The sequence below is a fragment of the Vulpes vulpes genome, chromosome 14 (genome assembly GCF_048418805.1).
Source record: "Vulpes vulpes isolate BD-2025 chromosome 14, VulVul3, whole genome shotgun sequence".
Lineage (NCBI taxonomy): Eukaryota > Metazoa > Chordata > Mammalia > Carnivora > Canidae > Vulpes > Vulpes vulpes.
Genome location: NC_132793.1, coordinates 94,140,984 through 94,166,322, shown reverse-complemented (window position 1 = coordinate 94,166,322; position 25,339 = coordinate 94,140,984). Strand labels below are relative to the sequence as shown.

The following is a 25,339-nucleotide window of genomic DNA, read 5'->3' as shown; positions in this document are numbered from 1 at the left end:
GTGAGGACTTTGGGGGACCCTGAGGGTTCAGGATGGGAATTCGGTGAAGCCCCTTCCCGGGAGCCGCGGGTTCGGGGATGCACAAAGGTGTGCGGGAGCGGGTGTCCTGGAGAGCGCACGGAGGGCTGGCAGCCCGCCCCAGGAATTCTCGGCTCTTTTAGGGACACACCCTTGGTGTGCTCGGGGCGCAGTGCAGTCACCGCCACCGCCACCGCCGGGACGTCCTCCGTAGAAGTTAGACCCGCATTGGGAATGTGATGCGCTCCCCTCGCGGAGACCTGGGGGTTCAGCCTGGGTTCCTCGCGCAGACCGGGCGCAGCGGCACAGGAGCAGAACGCCTTGGGGTGATTGTGTAGGTGACAGAGTGCCTTGCACATTAAAGAAAAAAAAAAACCCAAAACACCAAAACCCAATACGGGGTGATAGTGGTGGTGAACTTGAAAGGCGATTGCTTCCGCATTTGTCCATCTGTCAAGCAAATGGGGCGCTGATGGCTTTTAGAGATGGTTGGGTTTCCATAAAGGGGTGAGAATACCTGAAGGAACTTCTGTGCGACATCTGAGGGTGTCAGCGGCGTGTAGGCACTTAGGTAAGTGTGGGCCGGAGGTTACGTTGGCAGGGGCCACTCAGAGTTACCCAACGACTTCCAGGTGAACCTTGGAACTTCACAAAACCTGCTTCCCAACCCAGTGAATGGGCAAACAGGTCTGTGGATTATGATTTACATGAGCGTTCATTTTTCTCTTGGGTCAGCAGCATTTCAATTCAACAAATATTTGTTGTAGGCCTTTTAAGGAGGAACCTCTGCGAGAGCCGGATTGGTGTGCTTGTTTGGTAGCACAGGTGTTGATACAAAGGGGGCATTTAGGGCACTCGTTCTCCACACAGGTGGGTGTTCCAAGAGAACAGTGGCACAGCCGCATCTCTTTAATCTATGGTAAAATGCATTTAAATGTAGGGAGAATGCGTGTCTTTGAAGAGTAGCCTTCATTAGCCTAGTCTGCCATCCAAACTGACGAGGACTACAAAATCATCTTTAAAATAAAGTTATTACGAATCCATCCTGTACCACCCACTTTATGCTGGGCACTTTATCTTGTTACATAAAATATACAAGATAGATGGCATTCCCCGTGCACAGGTGAGAAATCCAGACAGGGAGGAACCCAGCAGTTTGCTCAAGGTAATTAGTAAACCTGAGAGCTAAAGCTGGATATTTCTGAGTGCAAAACCCACGCTTTTTCACTATTCCATGGTGCTGTGAGACATGCAGTGTAAATCTGGCATATTTAATGAAAAATAATTCAAATTTATATTCATAAAGCAGTCTATGTCTGTACAAGTGACCGTTATGAATAAAATGAGTATTGCTTTCATTCTGTATGTGTGGCTAAACGATGAACTTGTCTGGGACAAGAAGATGAACAGCTGTTTTCAAATATAAAATTTATTGTCTTCCTTCACTTATTTTTAAGGACCCAGTTTATCCAAGTGGGATAAATCAGTAAAACTTTTTAAGTACACATTCCTTGCGCATAACACATTGAGGTAACAGTTAATTTTCCTATTGTTCATATCCTTTAACATATTTCAGCTTGATTCCATTTCTTCCAGATGAATAGAAGCCCCTGTTGTTGCCTAGAAGGGACTTTGTATATGTGTGTGTGAATCTATAATCCTGCATGAATGTATATAACACTTATTTTAAAACATATATCTATTTTTCCTTATATCTATCTCTAGAAGTGTAGGGTACTGCAGTACACTTATTTGGGAAGGAATCCTAATATTCTTAATTTAGCCTTTGAGTGAATGATTCATGACAACTCATTACTTCTTTAGATTCCTGTAAACTGCAAAAGTGATTTTCAAACTATAATTATCATACTGTGAAGAGTGAGAATGAAAATAGTCCTTAGAATTTTAAATAATATTTCCTGACATGGAGAGCACTTGCTTTCTTAAACCCTTCCTTATAATTGTTAGTAATTGTGAATTGAAGGGTTTCATAATTAAATTATCTTAAGATATTGAAAAAAAAAGTGTCTTTTTTGGAGGAAGAGAGGCTTTTTGCCTGTGTTGGGAAGATCAGGTAAGATATATTCTGCGTGGGTTGTGTCTGGCACAGTTTTTATCTTCTCTGTCTTCATTTGACAGTGAAATCGACAATACACCTTGAACTCCTCTAAGAGTATTTGAAATCCTGCCGAGAATGTGTTTATAGAAGCCTGCTTGGCTTGGTTAAGGTTTTCTGATGAAGGGGCTGAGAGTGGTGACTTAGAGAAATTTTCAGAAAAGCCAAAGGGCCAGCGAATGTGGTATGTGTGAGTTGTGAAATGGACAGATCTAGATTTTGTGACACCTGGAAGGCAAATTATTTGGGGATCCTTTTTAAGAAAAAAATAATGCAAAATTAGTGATGAAAGTGAATGCTTATTTAGAATGGAAAAAATAAATGATAATCATTTGCTAGAGGTTTCTTTCACTTTCTGCTGAGATCTTTTTTGGGCAGTTTACCAGAAATGCTTACATAAAAATGCTTCCTGATTGCAACCCTCTCTCCCTGAGAACACTCAGCATCTCCTAGCAGCTTGCAGCACTTGTACGGGCCTCTGTGAGCGAGAGACTGGAAGCTGAAGCTTCATAGCCTTCAAAGAGTAAGAGGACCGGTTGTGATTGGAGGCAAAAAACTCATGGTTCGCTGAGTGGAGTAGAGGCTGGTGGTTGGAGTGGGAGGGATACTCGGCTTATCGGGGACTCAGGACATTTCATATCATTTCATATCCTCAGCAGTCCTGAGGGGAAGGCCCAGAACCGGCTTCTGGAACCTTTTACTTTGCTTGGCTCTCTAGGGATGCCTTTGGCTATTGGCTCTCCCAGTCATCATTTGTGGAGGGTTTTCTTTTTCTTTTTCTAAGATTTTATTTATTTATTCATGAGAGTCACAGAAAGAGACAGAGACACAGGCAGAGGGAAAAGCAGGCTTCTTGCAGGGAGTCTGATGTGGGACTCAATCCCAGGACTACAGGATCACGCCCTGAGCCAAAGCCAGACACCTAATCACCGAGCCACCCAGGGTCCCCATGGAGGGTTTTCTATGTCCCAGGCACTGACTATAGCGAGGTCCTATTTGCCAGGGAGCTCCTAGCCTCATGGAGCTGATTTTGTGATGGCACAATGGTGTCCTAGGTGCTGTCCTGGAGTCTGGAGAGCTCCTGATTGCTTGGGCTGAGTTTGGAATTATTGATGGAGTAACCAAGATGTAGGAATTCAGGGAGGGCCTTCTAGGCATGTGGAGGGCTCTAGAAAGCAGAGGTTTGGACCCACACACAATATCCTCCAGGGATGCAGTGAGGCCCCTTAGTCTGTGCTTCTTCCAGACCAGCTGAATCCACACAGCTGGTTTTAACTTGTTAGAAATGCAGGTTCTCAGCCCTCATCCCAGACACTGAATCAGAAGCTCTGTGTCTGGAGCAGAGCCATCTGCATTTTAAGAAGCCCTCCTGCCGATTGCCATGTGTGCTAAAGTTTGAGAACCGCTGCTCTTCATTTTTCAGAGAACCTGTAGGGCCTAGAATCCCCTGTGGCAATGCTAAGAGGGGAGCAGGATTCGTACTAATGCTAATATATAATGACTGTGATATGAGTATCATGATCACTGATATTTTTTGAGCACTCAGATTGTACTCAGATGTTGTGCTAAGCAATAGGCACTCTTGGGGACACTTGGGTGGCTCACTGGCTGAGCGTCTGCCTGCAGCTCAGGTCCTGATCTTAGGGTCCTGGGATCGAGGCCTGCATCGGGCTCCCTGCAGGGAGCCTGCTTCTCCCTCGGCCTGTATCTCTGCCTCTCTGTGTCTCTCATGAATAAATAAATAAATAAATAAATAAATAAATAAATAAATAAATAAAATCTTTAAAAAAAAGGGGGGGGGCACTCTTTTAATCACAAATGCAACCCCACAATGCAGGGCTGTTGTCACTTCTATTTAATGTGAGAAAACTGAGGTCCAGAGAGACCAGGGTATTGTTCTAGGGCACGCAACTGGAAAGCCTTTGAGTAAGGATTCTGGCAACTTCCCGCTCTTTCTTCATGGGCAAGTTTTCATCTGCATCCTTGTCATGTGTGGGTTTTGTAGTAGAGGCTGGAAGACGACTTGAGAGACCCCCAGAATGGCCCTTTTTGACAACCACAGTCATTTGCTGGCCACTTGGGGTTAACAGGCTTTTCTCTAGGGACAAATTGCCAGATGAGGAAGGTAGCATGTTGTTATTCTGTTTGAGTGTGGATTTCTAAAGTTTCAAAAGCAATGGACATGATTGCATATTTGTAATTGAGTAACATAGAAGTTGCCTCCTTCCCTGGCATGATTATAGGGTCACATGGATTTCTACATGATTGTGGAAGGCAGCTGTGTTTTGTAACGTGGGTTTCATTTGGGTGTTATCAAGGGGGCCTCCTAAAGGCCAGCTCCCTCTCTGTCCAGGACACAGAGGGCTTGAAGATGATGGTGTGTGTGTCCATGATGTCCTGGAGGGTATCTAGAAGAGCTGAGCTTTGCATTTTCACAGTTGTGGTTTTTTTTATTTTTTAATAATTGTTCTCCACAATTCTACACATTTCACCATGGAATACCTCCATCATTTCAGGAAGCGTGGGAAAGAAAACATGGCTATAGATGTGAGTATATGTGTGAGTGTGTCGAATGATGGTTTGCCTTTGGGTTCTTGAATCTTCACTTCTCCTCTGGAGTTAGATGTTTAGACGAACGTTAGTTTGAGTTTAGGGCAGGCAGCAGAATTTAATTCTGAGAGTGCCAGCTATTTTAGCCATGCATTCATTCATTCACATGGTCATCGGTTGCCTGCCTCGTTGCGCCAAGGGTTAATGTCAGGCACCAGAAGGTATAGTGGTGGCCAGATAAATATTATCCCTACAGACTAGTAAGGAAAAATCTTGTTCTGCAGTGCTATGACTGAATGGAGTCAGACACCCTAATTTCTGTAGTGAGTCAGCAGGGAAAGAGTTATGAAGTTATCTTAGCTCAGGAGAATGGTTATAGGACTTGGCTTAGGTAATAGGGAAGCAGAGGTGTGTAAGGGTGTGAGAGATTATCTGGGAGATTGCAGAAGTGACAAGGTGGACAGGGATGATAGGAGAGCTGGTGCAGTGGGGCTGAGGTTTGTGCCTTGGGCCCCTAGGTTGGTGCCAGCACTGCAAGTCAGGACTCGATTGTTTTCAAAGAATACTAATGAGTTTTATGAACATCGTGAGTTTGAAATGTCTGGATGACTCCAAGGTAGAGATCTGGGTGCATTGAATAATGCAGCAGATAGTACAACTGAATAATTCAACGGATTGAGTAATATCAACAAATAAATAATGCTGTCTTCTAAGGAGAGGGTAGAAGCCAGAAGCAGGTCACCAAGGAAATGTGGTGTGGACATTTCTCCTGGCGTCAGTAGGGTAGGTGCAAATTCCAGTTCCTTTGCTGTCAAAGGTGAAGAAAGCTTACTTCCACTCATTCTTGAGAGGGTGGAGATAAGTTCTCTGCTCACCCTGGCCTTGTGTGTGCTTGATTGCTTGAGATCTGGGCCTTGGGAGGAGGGCGGCATTGTGGCATAGCAAACAAGGCTGGCCAGAGCAAGACAGTGACAGGGAGCTTGTTGGAAGTTTGTAGATTTTGAACCCGTATAATTATCATAGGGTGAAATGCTTGTCATCTATCCCCTTAATCAGTTACACACACACACACACACACACACATATAAATTAACCAGGTCATTCTATAGGTCATACAGATCAGCCAGCACTATTTTGTAGATGCAGCTGATACTAATATTACAAGATTAATTTTCATACAGGATATTAGGTTTCCTTAGGTTCTAAGAGTTGAGCTAAAGGCTTGTTTAAAACACGTGTTATGAAGTGGTTGAAATAAATATGTGTTCTTTTATCTAAAAGCCATTAATGGGGCATGTATTAGGCAGAGTATATGCTAGAGGTTTTGCTGTGAATCAGGCAGATAGTTCCCTGGCCCCAAAGAGCTTACAGCTAAGATGGAAAGTTGGACAACTTAACTAGTGTCAACAGAAGGTGTGCTGTTTGCTAAGGGTAAGGCACCGGGTGCCTTGGGGAAGCCTCCAGAGCCAGGGCTGCCTGCACTGGGCAGGAATGGTCAGCTGGAGTTAGCCAGGGGTGGGCAGAGATCTCTCTGGGCAGGGCCTCAGGCCTGGAAAAACGTTTGGAAAGAACATAGAGGTGGTTTTCAAAAGTTGATGGATGGGTGCTTTTGAGGAACTGGAAGTTCATGATCAACTTTGTTCAGAGGCAGACATCTTTACGAGAGGCTGTGACCTCATCAGGAAACGTAGAAAAGAAAGTATTAAACTTGTCTGTGTGCCTGTCACCACATTCAGAGCTAAGAGGCAACTGAGGAGATGATAAAAAAATAATACAAAGCCCAAATCAGACCAGAAACAAACAAAAGTAATGATTGTGGTGGTATGTAATAATTTGTATTTTGGGGGGGGGTGTGTGGGAGGGGGCTACATTTAGCATTGTGAAAGATGTGGGTATTCAGTTTGCAAACTTCATATATCAGAAAAGGACACTATTTCTAAGCCACAGTAACCAACATCATTACTCCAACCGTCTTGCATAATGTAAAATAATCACTGCATATATAGGCTGCTAGTTTGAAAATGGCCTTAGGGATCAGTTCTACCACCTGTTGCTCCCTCATGAATAAGCTGGGGACTGAGGTGCTGAGGGCTTGCTTCCCTTCACCTGGTCAGTCTTTCTGGTCAATGTGTCTGTCGCTGTTTGTCTCATAGTGACATGCTTCACTTGAGCAAGAATTCTTGTCAGTAGCTGGAAGAGACCCTATACTGAACTGTCTCCCATCTTTTCAAGTCTTCGTATCACTCTCCCTTTTTTTTTTTTTTAAGATTTTTTTTTCTTTTTTAAATTTGAGATTGGAAGAGAGAGCGAGTGAGCATGAGCAGAGGGGAGGGACAGAGGGAGAGGGAAAAGCAGACTCCCCGCTGAACAGAGAGCCCCATGTGGGACTTGATCCCAGGACCCAGAGATCATGACTTGAGACACCCAGGCACCCCTGTGTCACCTAACTTCCTTCCTCGCTGTATGGTTGTCATGCACTTTGTTCCCATATAGTTCAGTGTTTTTGGATATTGTAAGGAATCTTTGGCGGAAATTGCTTTCAGCACTTTAGGCCTGTCTAAACAGGCAGGATTTCTCTGACATTTCTTTCTCTTAAATCTGTTTGAGCTGGCATAGAGACATTTTGCTTTAGCAAGAAATGAGAGGGTTCTCAGGAAGGTTCCTTTGTTAATATTTGAACCACAAAACAGGACAGGACTGAGAAGGTACATGATAAATTGTTTCTAAACATCATGAACTATTTATGTGATTAAAAAGCAAAGTTTGAACAAGTAGGTGCTGCCCTGGTCATTAATAACAGATTGGTATTTAGTTTGCTTTGTTAACTACTTTCTTTCCAACTTTCAGCTTTTGTGCCAATTTTATGCCTTTATCACTGTGAGCTCAAGACTGTAAATCAATAATTGATTACTTAGTTCTGTCTTCATTGCCAATGTGTGCCTTTTCATTGACGATGTTTTTAATTTTGGTAAAAGAAATTTCTTGTTCATAGGACTTGTGGACTTAGAAGGTGTGTTTTTCATGTGCCAGCTACCTGGCATTGCTGACCTTCTACCAGGTGGGAGCATCTCTTATTCTTAGGAACTATGCTAGTTAGGAGTCATCCCGGTTTTATAGGTGAGAACACTGACACCCAGAGAAGCCATGTAAGTTGTACAGGGTCGCCGAGTTGATTGGAATTTTATTTTTTTTTCTTTCCCCTACTATTTCATCCCAAGCCAGGACTATTTTAACCATTCCATTCTGACTTATTTTCTGGTGAAGTTTTTTAACCCCAAGACTAAGGAGTCTCCAAAACTCATGACAACTAAGATGCCTGATATTTCTCTGTATCACGGATTTGGAAGCTGCTACTCTGTGCATTCTCAGGCTGAATGCAGAATTGAAACACTTCACCACAGAGGCCGCTTTAAAAGCCACATCGATAAAATTTTGGAATCCTGCTAAACCTTGTTCTGCAGATGGATTCGGCAGGATCTTGATAAATATACCACATTAGACAATTTCCTGATTGTGAATACATGAAGCTAGATGCTCTGAAAAGGTCTCTCTCTCTCATCAGACCCAAGTGATGCCTTAAATATAATTGATAAATAAATTTGTGTAGCAAAGCAAAGCAGTCACTTAAATGTAAACACCATGGTTAATTCCTGGTGAGAACAACTCCATGAGAACAACTTCATTGTGTTTTTTTCATGTTTTTTTAAATTAATGTCAGCTTTTAAAGATATACAGGTGTACCCTTTTAAAACCCACATAAAATTCTTGTGGTGCTGTTGATTGGATCTAGGGGCTTTTTAAAAAATTAATCATTTACTTATTTTTTGCTATTCATTCATTTATAACTACTAAGCCCAAATGAGATCTTTTAAGGGTCCATGGTATATAGATAGGGTTGATATTCTGGTTGTTGTGGTCTTGGAGAAGCTAGAGTTACTTCTGATTTCTGAGTTACCTCTTAGGAACCTTTAATCTAGATTGACAGCCTATGTTCTTTTAGAACATGGAAGGAAATTGAGAATACATATTTCAAGCTCTATCATTCCACTTCCTCTAGGACTGTATTTTACCTTTCTGTTGAAGCTGATGTGGTGGCCATGGGAAACAGCAGGATATAACCAAAGTGTCCTCATGGATATCCAGCAGGATACACTCAGCACCTGTCCTTATGCCCCACCCATCACAGTCTCATGTGCCTTTTTGTAGAGCACCCATCAGTGTTGTCTGTATTCATTTCGATTAGGAGTTAGGCTATTTAAGGGGCGCCTAGGTGGCTCAATCAGTTAAGTGTCTGACTCGTGGTTTCAGCTCAGGTCATGATCTCAGGGTGGTAAGACTGAGCTCCCTGTGGGGCTCCCTGGTTAGCAGGAAGTCTGTTTCAAATTCTCTTCAGATTCTCTCCCTCTGCCCCACAACCTCTTCATACTCTCTCTTTCTCAAATAAATACATCTTTTTTTTTTTTTTTTTCAAAAAAAGGAAGTCAGTCTGTTTCATGATATGCAATAAAGGATGAGTGTTATTGTTGTTAAACTATTTTTTTAATGTAAACTTGGCTGAGCAATTCTGGATGTTTTGTTGATATAATTTTGGTAGTGTCTCTGGTTTGAAGTAACATCCTGAATCTAGCCAGATTGGAAACCAGCCCCTGGCTGTGACATTTTTTGTTGTTCTATTGTTGTTTTTTTGCTAGTGGCTGTGGGTTAGAGCTGTTTTAGTGCTTATAAGTGATTGGTTTTATGGCTGCTTTTAAAATTGAGAAAGCATTAATGGAGTAGTATAGAGCAAAACTGCTTTTACATACACACATATATTCATACTATGTGCTCATATATGAATATGCATTTTTTTCTGTTAATAAGCACCAGGAACTTACTAGTAGTTCCCGTATGGAGTTATCTAGTCTGGGCTGAGTCACTTTTCATCGCGTGCCTCTCTGCACAATTACGACTTCCTAAAGGCTTACCTTGAAAAAATATTGCCAGGGTTAATTGGATGCAGGGATAACAGACCTTTTTCTGTTGTCTTTAAAATGTCATTTAAACAGACTCATCCTTGGACATGAGAATATAAAAAATGCTTTGAATTTAACTTGTCAAAACTTTAAAAAAGTCTTGGTATTTATTTTCAGATTTTATCAGCCAAATGTCTTCTCCATTTGCGATCAGGGGAACTAGTACTCTGGTGCATGCTGCTTGAAATGATTAGAGAGGAAGGTGTCCAGGTGTTTCTTTCCATTCAGTAAGCCCTCCTGGAGGCCACTGCGGATGAGGTAGGCATGGAATGGGATCACTTAAGAAACTTCTACTCCAGTCAGACAATGATAGAGACTCACATGTGGCTCCCTTGACTCACCATGACTCAGTTACTGAGAAGAGCCCCAATTTTGGACTCAGACAAACCCTGGGTTCAAATATCAGCTCTGCTATTTTCAGGACTTCAATGTCTCTAAAGCTCTGGTTTCTCATTTGTAAAATGGAGTTTGCAAATACTTACCTAGGGGTGCTGTGAATCTTAGCAATAATCCCTGCAGAGTGCCTCGTGTATGTATACTGGATACTTTATAATTTGAGATACATTTTAGGGAGCAGTAAAAAAAGATCTAAATCCAGTCCTCTTTTCCCAACTTGAGGCTCTTATTTTTAGAGTTGAGATGCTATGTCCTTTTTTTCCTTAACTTTAGGTTTCTACTTTTGCTTTTAAGGTGTTTTTCCCTTTTGCATTTTTAAGTAAGTCTTGATGTTAGAAAGCTGATATTGGACATGCACACATTGATTGTGTGCTGGATTTAGCATTTTCTTGGTGATTATAGTATAATTTGATGAAAGCCCAGTTACTCCTCGGGGAACCCAGACAATGTTTCCAAAATGTGTATGGACAGATTAATACTTTAGAAGGTTGACTTTGGAAGGTGACACCTAATGGCTTCATTGGGTTCACAGCCTACATTTCTGATTGCTAAAAAAGAGAAGTGAAAAAAAAAAGTATCGATTAGCTAAGGATTTAGTGTTTAAATGGAACAATAGAGAAAACAAAAGTGGTTTCTGCTTTCAAAAAGCATGTCTCCATGGAGAGTCAAGGTAGATCTTCTGAAAAGATGATTCAGGGCACCCTTTTGGGAGCAGAGAGTTTTAAAAGCAGGCAAGTTCCGTTTGGTCTGAGAAGTAGAGGGAAAATGTGACTTGAGTCTGGAAGGATGGGGAGTAAGTGACTCTCAGGTCTTATAGAGGTCAGTGGGGAGAGACTAGGACTATGTTTTGTTTTTATTGTTAAAGATTTTGTTTATGCTTAGAGAATGTGCACAAGCAAGAGCAGGGGGCAGATCTCAAGCAGACTCCGTGCTCAAGTAGGAGCCCCGCGAGGTACTTGATCCCATGAGCCTGAGACCATGACCTGAGCCAAAACCAAGAATTGGATGCTTCCCAACTGAGCCACCCAGGTGCCCCAAGGTGGGCACTATTGATGTCTGTTCCTCTCACACTGCATGGCCTCCTCTAATTTTGCTGATAGACTTTTTATAATGCTGCCCCTTTTAGGAACGAAGACCATGAGTGGGAAGTTAGGTGATGGAGACTAAAGGACAAAATGACACAAAAGAACAGGAACATACAGTTGAGCTACTAGGCCTGCATGTAGCTGTGTAGCATATTAACTGTGTGACATTGGGCAGGTAGTTTAAGCTATGCATCAGTTTGCCCATCAGTGAAATGAGGCTTCTAATAGTATCTGCATTATCAGGTTATAAGGATTAAAGGACAGCATACCTAAAGTTTCGTGCCTGACACCCCATGTAGCTGCTGCTGCTGTTTTTTTTTTGGTCAACATTGATGGCAGGAGGTTCATTTTAGCTTTAAAGAACTACGCTATGTCATGTTCACAGGTCCTAATAGAATCTAACAATTCTATCATATTTAAAAACTCATTCGCAGCATTTTAACTCAGTGGGGAGATTTGTTCTGTATGTTTCATGATTGCTCCAAGCCTTTTTCTAGCTGATATTCTATGAAATGAGTTGCAAAGCACACGTCATGAGAGACTATAGAACATTGGGAAAGTTCATTGGGGAATTATCAATTGAAGCTGTCATAGGATAGTGTCCACTTCATCGAGCTGACACTGGCATTGATGGAATCCGAGAAGCAAGGGGGAAAATCAATATAACCTTTTTAAAAGATAGATGGTTTTAATATTGATAATAGTGTTCTTTACCTTTTCATTTGAGAGATGTGGCTGTAATAGAATGCCACATAAATACTAATGTGCACTGACTACATTCTGATAGAGAGCAACCCCTTTGGATATTGAGACAAAAAGTTCAATGATCTGGGTAAATGTCACTTTAATGCATCACTAACAGGTTGAGAAATATAGTCTTCAAATAAACCATACTGTATACGAGTGTAGGAAATACTCTTTAATTTATGTTTTAAAAACCTTCTTAACCCACAGGCAAGGAAAGCCTTGGTTGGGTATGTATATGACTCGTTTTCATTCATCTGTGGCAGTTTCCCATATTTGCTTCAGACATTTGGATTAGTTCAGAGGTGAGTGAGTGTATGTCAATCAGTTCATCAGGCATGTGTCTTGGAGATCTCACCTGTTGCCTTTTCTCCTGTTGGGGACACCAGCTGTCTCAAGACCAAAAAAAAGATCTCAGCTTACTGAAATCCAAATGTTGATGTGAGGAGAGAACCATGGCTGGCCTTATAGACTTGCAGACATGCTCAGTTCGAGGGCCTGTCAGCCCTTGGTAGATAGTTTAGAGATTGGTTCTGTGGGCTTCTTTCTTTGCTGGAGTTCAGAGGCTTTGTTGGCAACTTGTTGACTGTGATTTTGTAAAGGTGATAAGAAAAGTAGATCATTCCATTTACGAAATGATTGGGGAAATCCAGATGGGATGCACAGACAGATAAAATGTACTCCATCCTCAGAAGCATGTTACACCCAAAGATAAACTCAAAATGGATGAAAGATCTAAATGTGAGACAAGAATCAATTAAAATCCTAGAGGAGAACACAGGCAACACCCTTTTTGAACTTGGCTGTTATTTCTGATGGACTGCTCTGTAGCTGGCACATGAAGCTGCTCACACACCTTATGACAGAGCAAGAAATATATTACCCAACATTATTTATTTAATAATGAAACATTTATTGAAAAGCTTAACGATTGTGAAACTTTTTAGGTTGGTGGGATATACTGGCCTCTGTTCAGGTATGGGAGTTCTGATAAATATTCAGTCGTGATAGTGGTAGGGAGAATTTGCCCTCTGAATGAGTTCATTCATTCATTTCATTAAAACTTAGCTGCTGTATGCCAGGTACTGTTCTAGGTGCTAACAATTCAGGGGTGAACTAGGCAAACACAGTCTCATCTCTTCAGAGGACTTAATTATTGTGGGGGTGAGGGTGGATAGGGGAGACCAAATAAACCAACTGGTGAGACAATCATGAAGGCCATGATGAATGTCAGGTGTGGAGAGAGATAATGGCGCAGAAGTGCAGTTTCATACCAGAGGGTCAAGGTCAGGGTGAAAGTGAGGGTTAGGATTAGAGTTAAGGTTAAGGTAAGACATTCAGGGCACATAGGTGGCTTAGTCAGTTAAGTGTCCGACTTTTGATTTTGGCTCAGGTCATGAGCTCAGGGTTGTGAAATCAAGGTCCCAGCTGGCCTTGGAGCCTGCTTAAGAGTCACTCTTTCCCCCTCCTTCTATCCCTCCCTAGCCCTGCACTCACACACACTCTTTCTTTCTCTAAAAAAATTAAAAGTAAAAATAAGGTAAGGCTTCCAAAGGAGGTGATGCTTGATCTAGACCTAAGAGAGCTACGTGTTTGATATGTAAGGAGAACAGATTATATCACTAACAGGACTGAACCAACAAAACAAAATCCCTAGACTTTCACCCAAATGTTTGTTGCACCCATTTTTCCCCTTGGAAAAGGGGGCTGCTCCTTTCTCCTTACCGCAATTGTTACTGTCAGACCTGGTAGGACTGAACATCACGGAAAGGATGGCCTCACCGGGTGAGGTCCTCACTGTGGGTTCAGTGAGCCTTCTTTACTTTCCTTTTTTTTTTTTTTTTTTTTTGAGCCTTCTTTCTTGTACGCAAACCCAAGTCAACCCAAGTCTTGCATCCGGCAAGAGCTCCTTCTGTTTTCAATTGATGATTACACTGGCAGGTTCCAGTGAGCCCAGAGCTGTGGCCAGGCTTGCTTTAACTTTCCTTTCTTGGCTAAAGCATATGTGATTTTACAGACACTTGTAGCTTTCTGTACATGACACACTGTCTTATTCTCACTTGTGTCAAGACACCTGCTAGAAATAAGAGCTTCCTCTTCATTCAGCTTTTCTCTTTTCAACTATGGATTATTTTTAGCCTTTTTCTGTCAATTAGGAAGCTTGAATTGTATTGAGTATTTATAGAAAATGAATCAGAGCAGCCAGTGAGGCTTTGAGAAGTGGAAACTCATTTAGCATTGTAGACCCTGCTGCCATAGTGACTTGAGTTGCTTCTCTGTATTTGTTGACTAAGTACAGGACAATATTATTTGGTCCTTCAGAGTAGAAAATAATCATAATACACAATTACAACTTTATAGGAAAACAGAAATTTACCAAACAACGTATTAAACCTGTATGCTATTCAAACACTTGTGTAGATAGATATTTATATAGGTTTTCCCTCAGGAAGTTTCTGTTCTGTATGGAGACAGTAGACATGAAAACCTTTAATTGCCAATAAATAAGAATTATAACAACCGAGTAACAGATCAGATTAAATAAATATTGTAATTCTCGGACACATTTGCATCAGGTGAATGAAGTGACTACATTCAGTTTTAAGAATTTATTTCTATGGACACCTGGGTGGCTCAGTGGTTGAGCGTCTACCTTTGGCTCAAGGTGTGATCCTGGAGTCCTGGGATCGAGTCTGACATCGGGCTCCCTGCATGGAGCCTGCTTCTCCCTCTGCTTATATCTCTGCCGCTCTCTCTCTCTCTCTGTGTCTCTCGTGAATAAATAAATAAAATATTTGAAAAAAAGGGAATTTATTTCTAGAATATTAATTCTAAAACTGTATACTTGGACTCTTGTATCTTGGCTGTTGGACCAGAACTAATTAGCTATATCATGTTTAAGTTGTCAAGGCCTCTTAGGTTGATTGTTTTAAGGAAAATTGTAGAATACTCTTAGTCCTTAGGCAGGATCTATGTTTCTGATATTAGTGGCTACACAGAGATGGTAATTCACTGGCCTAGAGCCACCGCTCCCTTTCCTGAAGCTCGAGGCAGATTCTCATGCTGACAACATCATGTTTCCCATTGAGCCTCAGAATCATTTGCCATAATCACTCTTTAGGCAGCTACCATCCATTGATCTGAGCTGGCCATCAGAAATGTGGTTGTCATCCAAGATGAGTTGGGATTGAACTTTTCCTTTCTGTTTGAGGAATGCACACACACATATATACAAAATACCAATGCATACATCACTTTTATTTTCCTGTGTATTCATTATACAAAATGACATGTCAATACTAAAGGGGATACAATTTTTAAAATTAAGAAAAAGAAAACAAATATCTTCTGCTTTGTAAAAACTAGGCATTAAAATTTTTCCATGTTTCTACCAGACTAGCTCATGCTTTTACATCATTATACAGTGCTGTAAATATAGCCTAGGTATAATTTTGTAGTTTGTATGTCTTCCGTTTAAAATTCTGAATCATTTTCTAGGTGGCTACATAGCATCAGAGAAATAAATTTTAATGGCTGCATTAATGAAGATTAGTGGTTCATTCTGTCTACATGTGTGTATATTTCTACAAAATTTTCTAAGCTTGTAGTATGTTGACATTTTACGTTAACCTCTAGTTGTCATCCTCTGCAACTGTGCAAAAACTGTCTATTCTTCACCTGTGATCATGGACTAATTTAAAATTTCACATGGTGAGTGTGTATTGGGAGTTAGCATAGAAGCCTGTGAACCAGGGATCCCTGGGTGGCTCAGCAATTTAGCACCTGCCTTTGGCCCAGGGTGTGATCCTGGAGTCCCAGGATCGAGTCCCACATCGGGCTCCCCGCATGGAGTCTGCTTCTCCCTCCTCCTGTGTCTCTGCCTCTCTCTATCTCTCTATGTCTATCATAAATAAATAGATAGATAAATCTTTTTTTTTTTAAAGAAGCCTGTGAACCATGTATTTTAGTATGGATTTTCTTTAATATACCCCATATCTAAAAACACATTAAGGTGACAACCTTAAATCACTGGGCTCTCCAAAAAACTAACACCATGGAATAAGCCTGAAAACAAATTTATCTAGTGAATTTTTCTTTACAACGAGGGACTGACAGTTGTATGTTTTTCCTTATATTAGCTCAGTGAGGATCTTTGTAACCCAGATGTCTTAGTTGGCATGAACTCTATAAGGTGAACTCACTCAGCAAACAGTCATAAAGTTAAGAGAAAAGCGGCTCAAAATAATACATTTTGATTTTTAAGCCTATTTATAGAATCCAACGTGAAGGGACCAAGGTAGCACAATTGACAGCTCAACAACTTTGGTACAAAAATTATCCATTCTGGGAAAAAAGCTGTCTCTGTTGGGTTAATAAATGTGAATTGATGTCGAGTATTTATAGAGTGAGAGGCAGGGTTGCTTGCATCCTTGGCTATTGTAAATCATGCTGCTATGAATATGGGTGTACAAATAGCTCTTCAAGTCCCAGCTTTCACTTTTGAGTATATATACAGAAGTAGAATTGATGAAACATATGGTTATCCTATGTTTAATTTTTTTGAGGAGCCATTATCCTATTTACTCTCTAGAGGCTGCACCATTTTATATTCCCATTAACAGCGCATAAGGATTCCAGTTTCTCTAGATCCCACCAACACTTTCTATATTCTGATTTTCTTAAGATTTTATTTATTTATTTATTTATTTGAGAAAATGATTTGGGGGGGAGGGGCAAAGAGAATCTCAAGGAGACTCCTCACTGAGTGTGGAGCCTGACACTGGGCTGGGTCTTACAACCCCAAGAACATGACCTGGGTCAAAATCGAGAGTTGGACACTTAACCAACTGAGCCACCCAGGCACCCCCTGTTTTTCTTAATAGTAGCCACCTCAGTCGATATGAGGTGGTATTTTATTGTGGTTTTGATTTGCATTTTCCTAATGATTAATGGTATTGCATATAACTTCTTTTTAAAAATTTACTGCTGGTGCAAGACCTTTTATATTGTCATTGACAACCTTTTGCATTGTCATTGAAAGAAAATTACCTGGTGAGTCAAAAGACCGGGGATTTAGCCATATCTCTATCTTAATTAGCCATCTGACCTTCAGTTCTATTTAACAAATGTTAATTATACCTCTGCCATCCAAATAAGACATGAAAACTGTAACTTAGAGGGAAAAGTCAATTGTAAGATTTTTGAGGGGGCATCTATGATGAAAATCTGAATTTTATATATTTACAATGTCTACTTAGTTTGCTTTTACATGTCTTTATTTATTTTTAAAATTTAGCCTATATTAATGAAATGACGCCATTCATTGTATCTTCACTGGCATATGCTTATGGAGTATCTGTTTCCTCTTCACAGCAGAGCCTCCTGAAAGGCTGTTGCTTGTCATATCTTTGTTTCCTGCCTTCCCAACTTGCTGCCTTCCAGATCCTGTCTCCAAGGTTTCTTCAGCTCTCCCAGTCACCAGAAACAATGTATACACCTCTGCCTTCCTCAGCCCACTTCTTTGAGGTATTTGTGTTGGTTGCTTGCTCCTTCATTGAAACTTCTTCTGCTCTAAGCTTCCTTGGTCCTGATTCCTTTTCCTCCCTGATCCTCTTGTGTCCCTCTGGCTAGTCCTTAGTTTTCATGAAGAGTTCCTTTTTTCTGTGCTTCCACCAAGTGTGTGATCCCTATAGTTCTGTCCTTAATCCTGTTGTCTTTTCACTTTACACACTTGCTTGGGAAGGGGAGGGTTGGTCCTGTCTTCCTCATTTCTATCCCAGATCTTATTCCTAAACTCTAAACCTGAATATCTGGTTTGGCTGTAGTCTGTCTCAATTTTGGTAATTTATCAGTGTTTGAGCTGATCACATGTTCAACATGGAACTCATCTTGCCTTCTATAAATAAGTTTTGCTCTTATGTTCCTGTGTTAATTGGTAGTTCTATTGGATTCCTTGCTGCCCAAGAAACCCTAGATATTTGCTTTTGCCTCACTGCTACTCTCCCAACACATACAATAATAGATTACATAATTCAGTTTCTCCATCAACCCCTTAATCTTCATCCTAATTGCTATTTCCTTGGTCCAAATTCTTACCATGATAGGTTGATGAGTCTCCTGTTTGTTTCATTAACATCTCATTCTTAACACCTCATAGATCATACCACTTTGTGTTGGAATTTCTTTATCTTCCTCTCTTACTGAATTCTGAGTGCCTTAGGAGAATGAATAGTGTGTATTTTATTCCTTGAGCTAATGCCTAGGAGGGAAAAACACATACCTTCATTTCCATTGCACTCCATTTTTTTTAACTCATAAAAGAATATGAGAAGTCTGATAGGCCCTTGTCTTTTCATGTTATAGATTTAATTCTATTGTAATATTCATGCAGTTATAACCACTAAAGTCAAAAGATGGAAAAAGAAGGTTTTCTTACCAGCTTAAAAAAAAATCTGGTGATATTCTAATTCAGTGGTGGACTGAAACGAACATCTGCTTTTAACGTGGCTTTTTATGCTCTGGAGCACACTGTTTACTTTCACCTTCAGTGGTTCAGATTTTAAACTATATAAATCAAGATTGCACGTGCATGGACAAGGAGGTTGGAGCTATAGTAGGTGACATGATAGAAAACTTTGAATACCTTGATGATGGAGTAGTTTTCTTCATAGGGTTTGGATTTCTTGTAATTCTTTTCTAAATTGCTTCTATTTATTATTGCTACTTATTTCATGGATATTTAAATCTCATCCCTTTTTAATTAGCCTTTGCAATTTTCTGTACTGTTTCCCACTGTAATGCACCAATAATTACAGTGTTCATGCTGTCTCTTTGGATTTTTAAAATTCTTCATATAGAATTATGACTGATTTACCCAGAAGAGAGATTTTATGATCCCAGGTAGGGGTGGCAGTATAGTCTGTAGGTATAAGTGTAGGTTTTGTGGTTAGAGAAAAACTGGTTCAAATATTCACACTGCCACATATTAGCAGACAAGCTGCTTAATATTTATAATCCTTGATTTCTTCTCATGCTTATTTTATTTTATTTTATTTTATTTTATTTTATTTACTTTATGTTATTTTAAGAAGGGGGCAGAGAGATGGATGGGCAGAGGGTGAAGGAGAGAGAGAAACTCTTAAGCAGGCTCCACACACTTGATCTCCAAACCCTGAGATCATGACCTGAGCCGAAATCAGGAGTCCAGTGCTTACCAACTGAACCACCCAGGTGCCCCTCTTCTCATATTTAATAAATTTTACCTACCTATGTTATGGTTTGAGGATTCAGAAAATTCATAGACAAAAAGAGTTCAATGCAGTGCTTACCCATAGCCTCTACAAAACAAAGGGACACAAGTTCTCACCCGTAAACAGATTACACATGTGATTTGGAAATTTAACAAATACGTCCAATGTGTCATTTCTTGAAGTAATTATTTTATATGTGGGTGAAATTGAGGTTAACACCACTCAGCTACACAAATGTTAAGAAAACACAGATTTTATATTCTGATAAATACTAAGTTACAGACATATTTGTTGAATGAATGAATTTCAGCTATCATACTTGCCTCTATGAGAGTAAGCATTAATTTGCCCTTGATTACAACCTTAAATGATTGATTATTCTTTATTTAGAAGTGAATGACTTTGCCAGAGAGAATTTCCAACTCTGTTGCATTGCTTGTAACGTCAATAATGTCACTGTAGTATTTCGCTAAAGCTTGCAGTTTTCAGATGGGTTTAATCTGACATTTTTATAAAAAGTGTGTTATACTTGGAAATGGTCAACGAATGTGGTACCAGGCTTGGCGAAAGTGGGATTTATTGGACATACAGCTTTTTAGAAGGTTCCAGTTGGGACATCAGACACATTGCTCCTTTTTTTCCCCTAAAGACGACATTTGGTAGATTATATTGATCAATACTTTCAAAAAATAGTTCCTAACATTTTGGTCTTACAGCTACACTCTCATTTCTTGGTGAGATGATCAATCTAGTCAGGACTGTTAACAGAAATAAATCAAATATATCTTTAGGGGAGATAGCTAAGTTTCAGGTTTGGTCAGGCAGGTACTTTGAAGGCCAGAGAGTGAAAAAGCGTGATCTCTTTAGAATTGTTACTATTTTTAGTAGAGTTGTCTCTACAACTGAGATCTTTGGTATTAGCATCCATTTAGATACAGAGGGCTAGAGAGTTAATTTTTTTTAGCAGTTTTGTGTTTGCCAAAGCACACCATCTGAGGCAATAAATATTTTAATGATATTTATTTTATTTGTACCTGTTTTTGCCAAATAGTGGTAAATCACATTCAGATAAAGGCCTCCAAGAATGGGGAGTGCTCCCCATGTGGAATCCTGGGGTATCTTGGTAGGAAGGAGTAGGGAAGGGCTCTGGGCTTATGCAGGATAGGTTTTTTTTTTTTTTTTTTTTTTTTTTTTTTTTTTTTTTTTAAGATTTTATTCATTTGAGAGAGGAGAGAGAGCACAGAGAGGAGGGTCAGAGGGAGAGGGAGAAGCAGATTCCCACTGCTCAGGAAACCCTATGTGGGGCTCGATCCCAGGCCCCTGAGATCATGACCTGAACGGAAGGCAGATGCTTAACCAACTGAGCCACCCAGGCACCCCTTGCAGGATAGTTTTAAGTAAGGACCAGGTGAAGTCAGGACCAGCTCTGTACTGGGTGCTGTCTTGGAGCACCTGTTGGGTATCCCAGTAATCTTTGTTCAGGAGGCAGGGAGAATGCAGTGCAATTGGGGGAAACATCTGGAAGAAATCATTGCTCCAAAGTAGTTGTTTGGAAGCCATAGCATGTTCTTGAGGGAAATGTTTTCTGTTGGCCTGCAGCTGGACTTCACTCTGTGTGTTAATGGTCACAGTATTTTTGGCTAGGATGACTTTTATTTTCTCAGATGTCTCGAGAAGACCTTTTTTTCTTCCTCTGAGCTGCACTGCCCTGTTGGGAACAGTTCCTGACATATGGCAGGAATAAAATACACATTTCCCTCCCCTATCATCCCATGTCTGGGGAATGAATAGCAAATTTTATTGATGACATACCTGATTGTCCTTAAGCTGCTCTTCTACACAATGTGGGACTCCTTTCAGACAGAAGTGAAAATCCCAGTAAATACTTGCAAAAATTTGCATGGCGTTGTTTAGGTTGCAAGGTGAGTATTATAATGTGGCTGGTGAGTATCAGGAAGGCTGCCTGGCTCAGGGATGAGTGTCTTTTCTGTGAGTGTGATTCTCTGTGAAGCAGAGGACCATTTGGAAGGAAGTGTAACCTTCCTGTTTTCTTATTTCCCGAATGGAGTGTAATGTAAGATGTAGTGTGTATAGGGTTTGGCATTTCCAGCAGTGCTGTGGATCCACTGTTATTGAAATCTGAATAACCAGAAAGCTAAAAGGGAAAAAGCAAGTAGCAAATGAAATACCCTTTCTTTGACCCTTTGCTTCCAGCTGGTCTCCTTCAACTCTTGCTCTGTATAGGACAGGTTCTCTATAGCACCCATTGTGATCCTTTAGAAACATACAACAGATCAGATCCATCCTGAGATTAACCTTCACCTCTCCATCCTCTCTGCTGTCATGGCTTCCTGCTCACTTAAAATCTAAAGTCTTGGGGGATCCCTGGCTGGCGCAGCGGTTTGGCGCCTGCCTTTGGCCCAGGGCGTGATCCTGGAGACCCGGGATCGAATCCCACGTCGGGCTCCCGCTGCATGGATCCTGCTTCTCCCTCTGCCTGTGTCTCTGCCTCTCTCTCTCTCTCTGTGACTATCATAAATAAAAAAAAAGAAAAAAAAAAGATTATTTATTAAAAAAAAATCTAAAGTCTTGGGCACCTGGGTGGCTCTGTCGGTTAAGCGCTCACCTCTTGATTTTGACTCAGGTCAGGATTTCAGGGTTGTGTGATCGAGCCCCACATCTGCAGGCTCTGTGCTCAGGGAGGAGTCTGCTTCTCTCCTCTCTCTCAAAAAATTCTAAAGTCTTTGCTGGCCCCAGGTCCCTCTCTGATGTCATCTCTTCCTACTGCCTGCTAGATCATGTAGGTCTGGCTATATTAACCTTTTTGCTATTCCTAGGATACAGGGAGCATGCTTCTGGCTGTGGGGACTTTTTCCTCTGTCTGGAATCCTCTTCCCCAAATACCCTGCTTTTTCCTTTTTGTCATTGAGGTGTCTTCTCATGTGTTACCACTTCCTCTGTGAAATGACTCCATCTGCCCCTCCACACATATATGTCCCAACAGGAATACAAGCTTCAAGGGAACAGGTTCCCTGTCTGATCTGACCACTGAATTGATGAGTAAATAAGAGGTCAAGTCTGACTTGGAAGGCTGATCCTGGGAGTTAATTCAAAAGAGGAACAAGCTTTCAGACTTTGGGATAGATCCAACCAAATTCAACCTTATCTCCCATATATTTTGCATTGGCAGTCATGGTGTATGTTTACTACAGTGACCTGGGAGCATTATAAAGAAAGGTCGTTTTGTTTTTGGGAACATTGCCACTGAAAGGATATTGATGGTCTTTTCTGCATATGGACCTTCTTTGTGCTCCAGTGTCATGAGTGTTTCTAGTTTCTGTGTGTGTTATTCACGAAATCACAGCTAAAGCAAGGCTTCAGTTCACCAGATTTCTCTAACCCTACTTTATGATAAATGGATTTATTTTAATGTTGTGAGTTTTACATTTTGCTCTAACTGTGAGTGACTTCTCTCTCAGAGGAGATGCAAATCTTTTTTCCTACCTCTGCCCCATCACTTGGGTCCACAGAAAGGCACCTGTGTCTACTTTTGAGCATGCAAATGATATGAATGGTTTGGAGGAAGCAAAAGGAAACAGTGCATAATATAGTTTGTAAATGTTAGAGTAAACTTGAGACGAATGAGATCATTTGTTGAAATTAATGCTTAATGAATTTCCCTAGAGAAACTCCCTTTAACAGAGATGACAGCCATATATACGAAAACCCTATTTGTATCACACTTACTTTTTTTTTAAACAAGCAGCTTGTGTATTTAACCTTATCTGGTTTGTTTTATGTTCGTTACCTGATCTTTTTTTCTGAAAGAAGAGACACAGTTCCAAAAATAGTCATCGCCTGAAGGGGAAAAGCAAATTCTTTTCTTAGTATTGTAGGTTTTTCTTTTCTTTTCTTTTTTTTTTCAGCAGATTAAAGGATTTAATTGTTCAGGTGCTCTAGAAATGTTCTCTCTGTGTTCTTTTGATCAGAGCCTATGAGCAGATACTTTTTGAGCAAGACACCCAATAGGACTTTGCATATTACTTATAAATTATGTACATGTACTGTGTACTGATATTACATGTATTATTAAACACTCACCAAAATAGAAATTAAACGGACATGTTAGATCAATCTGAATGGATGTCCCCCATCTCCTTTGCATGCTCCAGGGCTGTCCTGGACACTCCCTGGGGCATGCTTAGTCCACCCTGGCAGGCGGACTTCACTCCCCCCTTCCCCCCATAGCCTAGAGAACTTCTTGTGGGCTTTCTGTATCTCCCTAAAAATGCAGCATCAAAAGATGTCCAAAATATTCAATAGGGAGGCTGGAAGGAGAATAATTTGCTGAAAGTTCTGAAATAAGCTCATTGAACTCAATTCTCCATCATCAGAGACAAGGCAGTGTGGTGGGGAGGGGTGTCAGGAAGCCGAAGCTGATGTTGTATGAACACTTAGAAGCTGTTTTGTCTATCCCATTGAGTGCCAGTCATGAGATGTTCTGTATGGGGTATGACTCAAACACTATTTAGGTGGTTATGTAACATACAGTGCCCCCTTTCTAAAATCTTCCATTCTGAATTCCAACAAAGAAACCTGGCCTAAGATTTTCACAAAAGAGATAGTATAATTGTGCTGCTGTTATTTCTGCTTTGAAGCCTGGATGGCTCTGTCATTTAAGTTCTTGCTGGAAGATAATTTTGTAAAAGGTGCTGCTTTTGAGGTTCATGATTGCTCAGTAAAGGCTCCCTCAAGTATCTCCTATAGAAGAGTGTGTCTGCCCTGATTTCATCACTTGTACCAGTATTGCCATTTATACTTTATGATAAGGCTGAACAATAGATGATTCCAGTCTAACCCTAATGCAGCATAGTGCCCTCTTCACTGCTACATAATTGCTCTTTCCAGGTTCCCCGCATTTGGTGAGGAGTCTTGTAACCTCTCTGTTCTTTATCTTTCTAAACCCCACTCTTCCTCTTTGGCTAGTCACCAGCTAGGTCATTTGTTTTAACACAAGAATATGTGAAAAGATTCTACCTCCACCTCTAACCCTGTTCTTCTGTGAGTGCAACTTCCATACTGATCATCCCTGTTTATTCTATTCATGGAACCTTGATGTATCCCTCCTGGGGATCCTGGCCCCTGTGCATCTCAGTGGAGAGAATACATCTGTGCAAAAATCCTCTCCAACTCTGAATCCAATGGGACTTCCTCCAGTATGGTGTATTCAGTTCCAGAGTGTTCCACTGCCTCTTTGCCATTTCTTCCTCAGGCTGTGGTCCACCCCCTGAGACTAGGCCCGCTCAGCATCCCTGCTGTTCAGCTGTGGTCCTATCTCTTGATCATAGGGCATATCAGTCACAGACAAGCTGGCATGCATTCCAGAGTGATGGGTCCAAGCCTCTTTTTCCTCCCGGCCTCCCACCTCTCATCACAGATGGAATGGCAAGACCTGTGGGTTATGGCCAGATATAGTCAGTGGGGTTTCAAATGCTGCATTAAGGACTCTCAGCTTTTGTCCTGCAAACAGTACGGGAACCATTAAAGGGGAGTGCATCTCTGCTTTGGCAGTGCCATCGCTCTGGTGGAGTGGAAGAGAGATTGCACAGGAGAAAAGGTTGAAAGAAGGGTCAAAGGCACCAACGAGTAAGCTCTCAGCATCCCCTCAGTACCCTGTATCTCATTCCAATTTCAAAATGATTTAATTGGCTACTTTACCACTTGAGTAGTGAAGCAGCCTGGCAGACTGGAAAGCACACAGCCCCTGAGCTAGGCAGCTGTGCATTTTATTGACAGTTCTACCAAAAACAAGCTGGTGACCTGGGCAAATTAATTTTAGTTCCTTAATCTATAAAGTGGAGATTTTTAAAAAAATTATTTCATCATCCCTGAAGGATTTGATGAGTATCGTATAAATTAAATTTGTGACCTGTAACTCAGTATGAGGAACATAGTACATGTGCAGTGAATGTGGCTATTTATTTACCCCCCATCCCACCACTGTGAGATATCTGTGCTGAGGTCTGACTCTGTGACATCCTGGCATATGAAGAGGATTCTTCTGGTACTTGAAACAGTGTCTCTGTTAATGGATGTAGATAATGTTGGTTAGGTCATGTTAATAAAAGAAATAGTTTTTCTAACTGCGTATAAGGCAATCAAATAAAA

At 40.9% G+C, this 25,339-nt stretch overlaps 1 protein-coding gene across 7 annotated transcripts in view; it reads left to right on the top strand.

Moving 5' to 3' along the window:
• Positions 1 to 25,339, top strand: part of MCTP2 (multiple C2 and transmembrane domain containing 2) — a 241,489-nt gene that overhangs the window by 207 nt on the left and 215,943 nt on the right. Inside the window, exon 1 of one of the 7 annotated variants that reach the window (XM_072737202.1) lies at positions 3 to 589. The exons of the other annotated variants lie outside the window; for them this stretch is intronic. The gene's annotated coding sequence lies outside the window, so the exon portion shown is untranslated. Of the gene's footprint in view, positions 1 to 2; positions 590 to 25,339 lie in introns of those variants that run through there. 7 annotated transcript variants of the gene reach the window in all.